The following is a 6,887-nucleotide window of genomic DNA, read 5'->3' as shown; positions in this document are numbered from 1 at the left end:
TCTGTGCGCACTGTTTTAATTAACCTATCCAGCAAGTATGTCACCGATAATAATGAATAACAATAATGTATTCAGCGACTAACATGGAGTGCTTATCCAAATATATTCACAGTGACGACAGCAAACTTAATTTTCTCAGACCTGGACAACAGAAAGAAAGTTTATTAGCCTACATTGATTTCTGTGGAGAAATGTCTGTCCATCAATTACGCTGTGCAGTGTAAACGCCCAGCTGTATTTTTTTTGGCGGGTGAGGGGGCTAGGGGGACCTCACCAGGAGCTTTGACACAATTCGAACCCGGTATAATACAGACAGAACGAATGGAGCGACCGCCTGTAGTGCTGTATCATTTATCCTTTGCTGTGTCACAAAAGAGAACAATGCCCTCCATTCAGATTTCTCCCCAGGCGAGAGAGACGTAATGAAAGATAGACTAGATTGTCATTTCCCGTGTTTGCTGTGCTTCTGTAAACACTCGGCGCTGGCACGCAGCTGCGACCCTGATCTATGCCATGATCTCCTGTATACCTCAGGCCTCGCGCCGCTCAGATGAACTGTCATTATGATTGGACTTGGCCATGTGATGAGTGGTTTGTTTTTGCAAAATGACAGAGTCAAACAAATGAAGAAAATAAATATATTTGCAAAAAGCAAAATGCAATTATACTTAACATTAACATTAGTGTTCATGTTACCATGTAAGTAATTATGTGATTAATGAGAAATACTAATGAACATAATGTACTTAATATGCAATTAGTTTGTGGAGCAGCTTGCAATTACACATTGCTATTGTAATTAGTTTGATTCATTTTCCAATTTGTGTAACATGAACACTGTAATGTGAAGTGTTAACAAAAAAAAAAAACAGTTAACAAAAGCTAAAAGCCTGCATCATTCATGACAGGAAAATGAGGCCTGCGGTTAATCATAATCGAAGACTTTTTTTGTAAAAATAAATGCATGTAACATGTAAAACACCATATCATTAATTGTTTTATTGATCTAATGTATTCTGAAAACCCATTTCCTGAGGGAACCCATGGGAAATTAGCTTTTTGTGTCACTTCAAATTGACGTTGTGGCTGAACAGCTTTATCATGCCTTGTGATAATTTCATCTAATGTTCTACGTGAACAGCAAATCTGTTTCTATTACTTTTCTATCTCTATTTCATATTCCTTTTCACTTTTGTCTATCACTTGTACTTCACCCCATGGCTATGGCATTTTCTTTTCTCCTATTCCACTTCTTTGCTTTTAAACTGATAAAACACACTTTCTCTCTTCATGGTTGTCCAGTTGTTTTATTTATTCACAGGCTATATTTATTCCTTTTTGGTTATCATGGTTTATTTATGAATCCATTACGGCTTTATATCCAGTCCTCTAACTGCTCCAGCTGTAAACAAAACTTTCTGAACTGGAGGATAGATGTCTGTACTGATAGATGGAATGACAGACAGACAGGAAGGTATGTAGGTAGACAGAAAGACAGATGATGAGAAGCATTGATTGACAGACAGATAGATCGATGATAGATAGAAAAACAGACAGATAGATGATAGAGAGATTACAGACAGACCGATAGAGATAGATGACAGACAGATGACAGACATACAGACGACGATGATGATGGATGGATGATAGATAGATAGACATACACGACAGACAGAAAGACAGACAGAAAGAGACACAGAGAGACAGACAGACAGACAGACCGATACACAGACAGACAGACCGATACACAGACAGACAGACAGACAGAAAGACAGACAGACCAATACACAGACAGACAGACAGACAGACAGACAGACAGACCAATACACAGACAGAAAGACAGACAGACAGACAGACCGATACACAGACAGACAGACAGACAGACAAACAGACCAATACACAGACAGACAGACAGACCAATACACAGACAGACAGACAGGCAGACAGACCAATACACAGACAGAAAGACAGACAGACAGACAGACAGACCGATACACAGACAGACAGACAGACAGACAGACCAATACACAGACAGACAGACAGACCAATACACAGACAGACAGACAGACAGACAGACAGACAGACAGACAGGCAGACAGAAAGACAGGCAGGCAGACAGACACACAGACAGACAGACAGACCGATACACAGACAGACTGATACACAGACAGACAGACAGACCGATACAGAGACAGACAGACAGACAGACAGACAGATACACAGACAGACAGACAGACCGATACAGAGACAGACAGACAGACCGATACACAGACAGACCGATACAGAGACAGACAGGCAGACAGACAGACAGACCGATACACAGACAGACAGACAGACAGACCGATAGACAGACAGACAGACAGACAGACAGACAGACAGACAGACAGACAGATAGGCAGACATATAGACAGACAGAGATGGATATATAGATATACACCTGACAGACAGACCGATACACAGACAGATACACAGACAGACAGACCGATACACAGACAGACAGGCAGGCAGACAGACACACAGACAGACAGACAGACAGACATACAGACCGACACAGAGACAGACAGACAGACAGATAGATACACAGACAGGCTGACCGATACACAGACAGACAGATAGACCGATACAGAGACAAACAGACAGACTGACCGATACACAGACAGACAGACAGACAGACTGACTGACAGATACACAGACAGACAGGCAGGCAGACAGACAGAGACAGACAGAGACAGACAGACAGACCGACCGACCGATACACAGACAGACCGATACACAGACAGATACACAGACAGACAGACCGATACACAGACAGACAGACAGGCAGGCAGACAGACACACAGACAGACAGACAGACACACAGACAGACATACAGACCGACACAGAGACAGACAGACAGACAGATAGATACACAGACAGGCTGACCGATACACAGACAGACAGATAGACCGATACAGAGACAAACAGACAGACTGACCTATACACAGACAGACAGACTGACTGACAGATACACAGACAGACAGGCAGGCAGACAGACAGAGACAGACAGACAGAGACAGACAGACCGACCGATACACAGACAGACCGATACACAGACAGACAGACAGATACACAGACAGACAGACAGACAGACACACAGACAGACAGATACACAGACAGACAGACAGACACACAGACAGACCGATACACAGACAGACAGACAGATACACAGACAGACCGATACACAGACAGACAGACAGACAGACAGACCGATACACAGATAGACAAACAGACAGACACACAGACCGATACACAGACAGACAGACAGATACACAGACAGACAGACACACAGACCGATACACAGACAGACAGACACACAGACCGATACACAGACAGACAGATACACAGACAGACAGACTGATACACAGACAGACAGACAGACAGATACACAGATAGACAGGCCGATACACAGACAGACAGATACACAGATAGACAGACCGATACACAGACATACAGACCGATACACAGACAGACAGACAGACAGATACACAGATAGACAGACTGATACACAGACAGACAGACCGATACACAGACAGACAGACAGACAGACAGATACACAGACAGACAGACCGATACACAGACAGACAGACAGATACACAGACAGACAGACCGATACACAGATAGACAGACCGATACACAGACAGACAGACAGAGAGATACACAGATAGACAGACCGATACACAGACAGACAGACCGATACACAGACAGACAGACAGACAGACAGATACACAGACAGACAGACCGATACACAGACAGACAGACAGATACACAGACAGACAGACCGATACACAGACAGACAGACAGACAGACAGATACACAGACAGACAGACCGATACACAGACAGACAGACAGACAGATACACAGATAGACAGACAGATACACAGATAGACAGACCGATACACAGACAGACAGACAGACAGATACACAGATAGACAGACCGATACACAGACAGATAGATCGATACACAGACAGACAGACAGACAGATACACAGACAGACAGACCGATACACAGACAGACAGACAGATACACAGATAGACAGACCGATACACAGACAGACAGACAGATGTTGATTATCTTGCCGTGCCAGTCTTGTATGAATCAGATCCGTCCAGCCATGAATGATTTACTGTATTATATGATCAAAAGGAGTTTTTTTTTAAGGAATCAAGAAATCACAATAAAACAACAACTCAATATTATATTAAAAGATTGTTTTATTCACAATTGAAGTGTAACAAATATAGTTTATCAAAAACTTTTGCTGCTCTTTAATATAATTTATTACATGATAAGATCATAAGATTTATATAAATGATGGCTGGCAGTTTGCCAGAATGAAATATGTACAATTAAAAAAAAACGAATTAAAGGAAAAGAAATAAAGCCAAACAATTTCCCCACAAAATTAATTGCATATATATTAAAAGAAAAAACAAAAACACCTAACAAATCAGACTATGTGCAACGGAATGATTATCAGCAATATTGTACAGTTACATTTCTGAGGTTCTCTCATGAAAAAATAACAAACGACAAGAATCACAAACGAAAAAGGCATTTTCTATGCAAGATCATCAACAATATTTAAACAACACATTTAATCTGAAAAGCACATCTCCTATTCCTGTTCGGACTGTCCCCCAAGAGCCGCAGCTCGAGGAATCGCTTTCACTGAAGAGACCGCTAGCCCGCGTGAAGCCGCGGCAGTGCTGAACATCGTTCGGATTCGCAGTATCGTGAATACAGTGAACGCGATGTCTTATCTACAGTGTCACAGTGTTTTATGACGGGCCTCGCTCGAGATGATGTTACGGTTCCTAACTCTGACGGTACGCAGAGAAATACCATGTCGAGTGTTGCAGTCTCTGGCCTCAGGAGAGGAACCTCTGAGGTATTTTTTTCTCTCTCCATGTAATACATTAGTTAAAGCACCACATGGTACTAGTTAAGGGTGGCTGGGTTTTTCTTTTTCTCTAGTTTTGGAAACACTGCCTAAATGTAGACGTTAGGAACAACCCTTCAGTCAAACACATCCAGCCACTCAAACCTCAAGTTTGACGTGTCAATTTCCAAAAAAAACATACTAATAAGTTGGGACTTGGGCCATCCCTTCATGATTTGGAATGTGGCTATATAATATGTTCTGTATTGATGTATATATTAGATTCTAGTGTGTGTGTGTGTGTGTGTGTTGTATCCAGTGATGTGGACTGCTTTGCATTCATTGGTTTGCATTTTTTTCCATCGAAATTGTGCTGTCACATTTCCTACAGTAATATTCCTAAACTTTTCTAAACGGAGAACCCGAATATACTGATTCACAACTTTGTGCTTTCATACTAAAATCAAAAGACGCAAACAGATAAAATGATGATAATGATAATAAAAAAAAAAAGACAACAACTAGGCCAAAGTATGTTCAATTCACATTTGGTGGTACATTCATACAAATATTCACTCCCCTTTTTGACTGATGCTGCCCGAGTCCTAATAAAACACTTTCCCAATGGATTTGAGCAGCTTCATCACCGTTTCCTACGGGACATGGTGATGGTAAAAAAGAAAAAAAGAAGAGAGATGGGATTGCATTTCCCTTTCAATGCTTTTGAGTTATCACATGAAAATCTCGCAATCGCAATCTCTTACAAAATGTTACGCCCCCCCAATAAACTCTTTGTTCTTCTGCAAAACTTTCATTATGGGATGGGAGGTGGGAGGAAAAACTATATTTCAGCAAGCAAGTATCTCGGGGGAATGCAACACTTGCGCGAGAGAACGTAAAGGCGCGGAAATATTTTTCGTTTCCTTTTTTTCTCTCTCCCATCACTGTGTCCCATTTGGGGCGCCATAGTTTTCTGCCCTTCACAATGAAAAAAAGACATGAGTAATAAATTAACACAAAGTACTCTATTTTACATGTCTAGAATAAAAAGTCTCTGTCTCCATTGATTAAGTAAACAATTAAAACACATCTTGAACACGTTTTACGCTACAAAGTAAGCTCACGAATGTAGAGGAATGACTGATAAACGACTGATTATGTCCATCACGAGCTTAAAAGGGCTGAAGTCAGCTAGGATGAAGCTCTTGGTCAGAGCGGAAACAAATACAGTGTTGCTATTAAAACTTGCCTAAAATGATCAGTAAGACTAAAAGGCACTAGTTGACTTGACTTTCACTACTTGCTGTCGAATAAAGCCTCAAAATACCGAGCCGAACATCACCCCGAAAGAAACGGACAGCAAGAGACGGCGAAGTTCGGTGGTTACCTCATGTCTTCGCTTCTGTAAACGCACACGATGCAAGAACATAAAATGATGCCGATGCGCTTCGAGTTACCTATGGCTTTATAAAGTGTGTGCGATGGCAAATGCGATGGAAATCGATCTGGTCTGGTCTCCTCACAGAGGAAATATGGTCCTTCTGGGTCTCTGAGGCTCAGGCATGGCCAGAACATCAGAGAGAGAGAGAGAGAGAGAGAGAGAGAGAGAGAGAGAGAGAGAGAGAGAGAGAGAGAGAGAGAGAGAGAGAGAGAGAGAGAGAGAGAGAGAGAGAGAGAGAGAGAGAGAGAGAGAGAGAGAGAGAGAGAGAGAGAGAGAGAGAGAGAGAGAGAGAGAGAGAGAGAGAGAGAGAGAGAGAGAGAGAGAGAGAGAGAGAGAGAGAGAGAGAGAGAGAGAGAGAGAGAGAGAGAGAGAGAGAGAGAGAGAGAGAGAGAGAGAGAGAGAAGAGAGAGAGAGAGAGAGAGAGAGAGAGAGAGAGAGGGGAGGACAGGGGCAGCATGCAGAAATCCCAAAAAGAGAGGGCTGTGGGAGAAACACATGGAACTCCAGCAGAGGTTCTGAAGGACAGG

Source organism: Pseudorasbora parva, chromosome 15 (genome assembly GCF_024679245.1).
Source record: "Pseudorasbora parva isolate DD20220531a chromosome 15, ASM2467924v1, whole genome shotgun sequence".
Classification (NCBI taxonomy): Eukaryota; Metazoa; Chordata; class Actinopteri; order Cypriniformes; family Gobionidae; genus Pseudorasbora; species Pseudorasbora parva.
The sequence above is the reverse complement of the archived record's forward strand: the minus strand, read 5'-3'. Positions refer to the sequence as shown.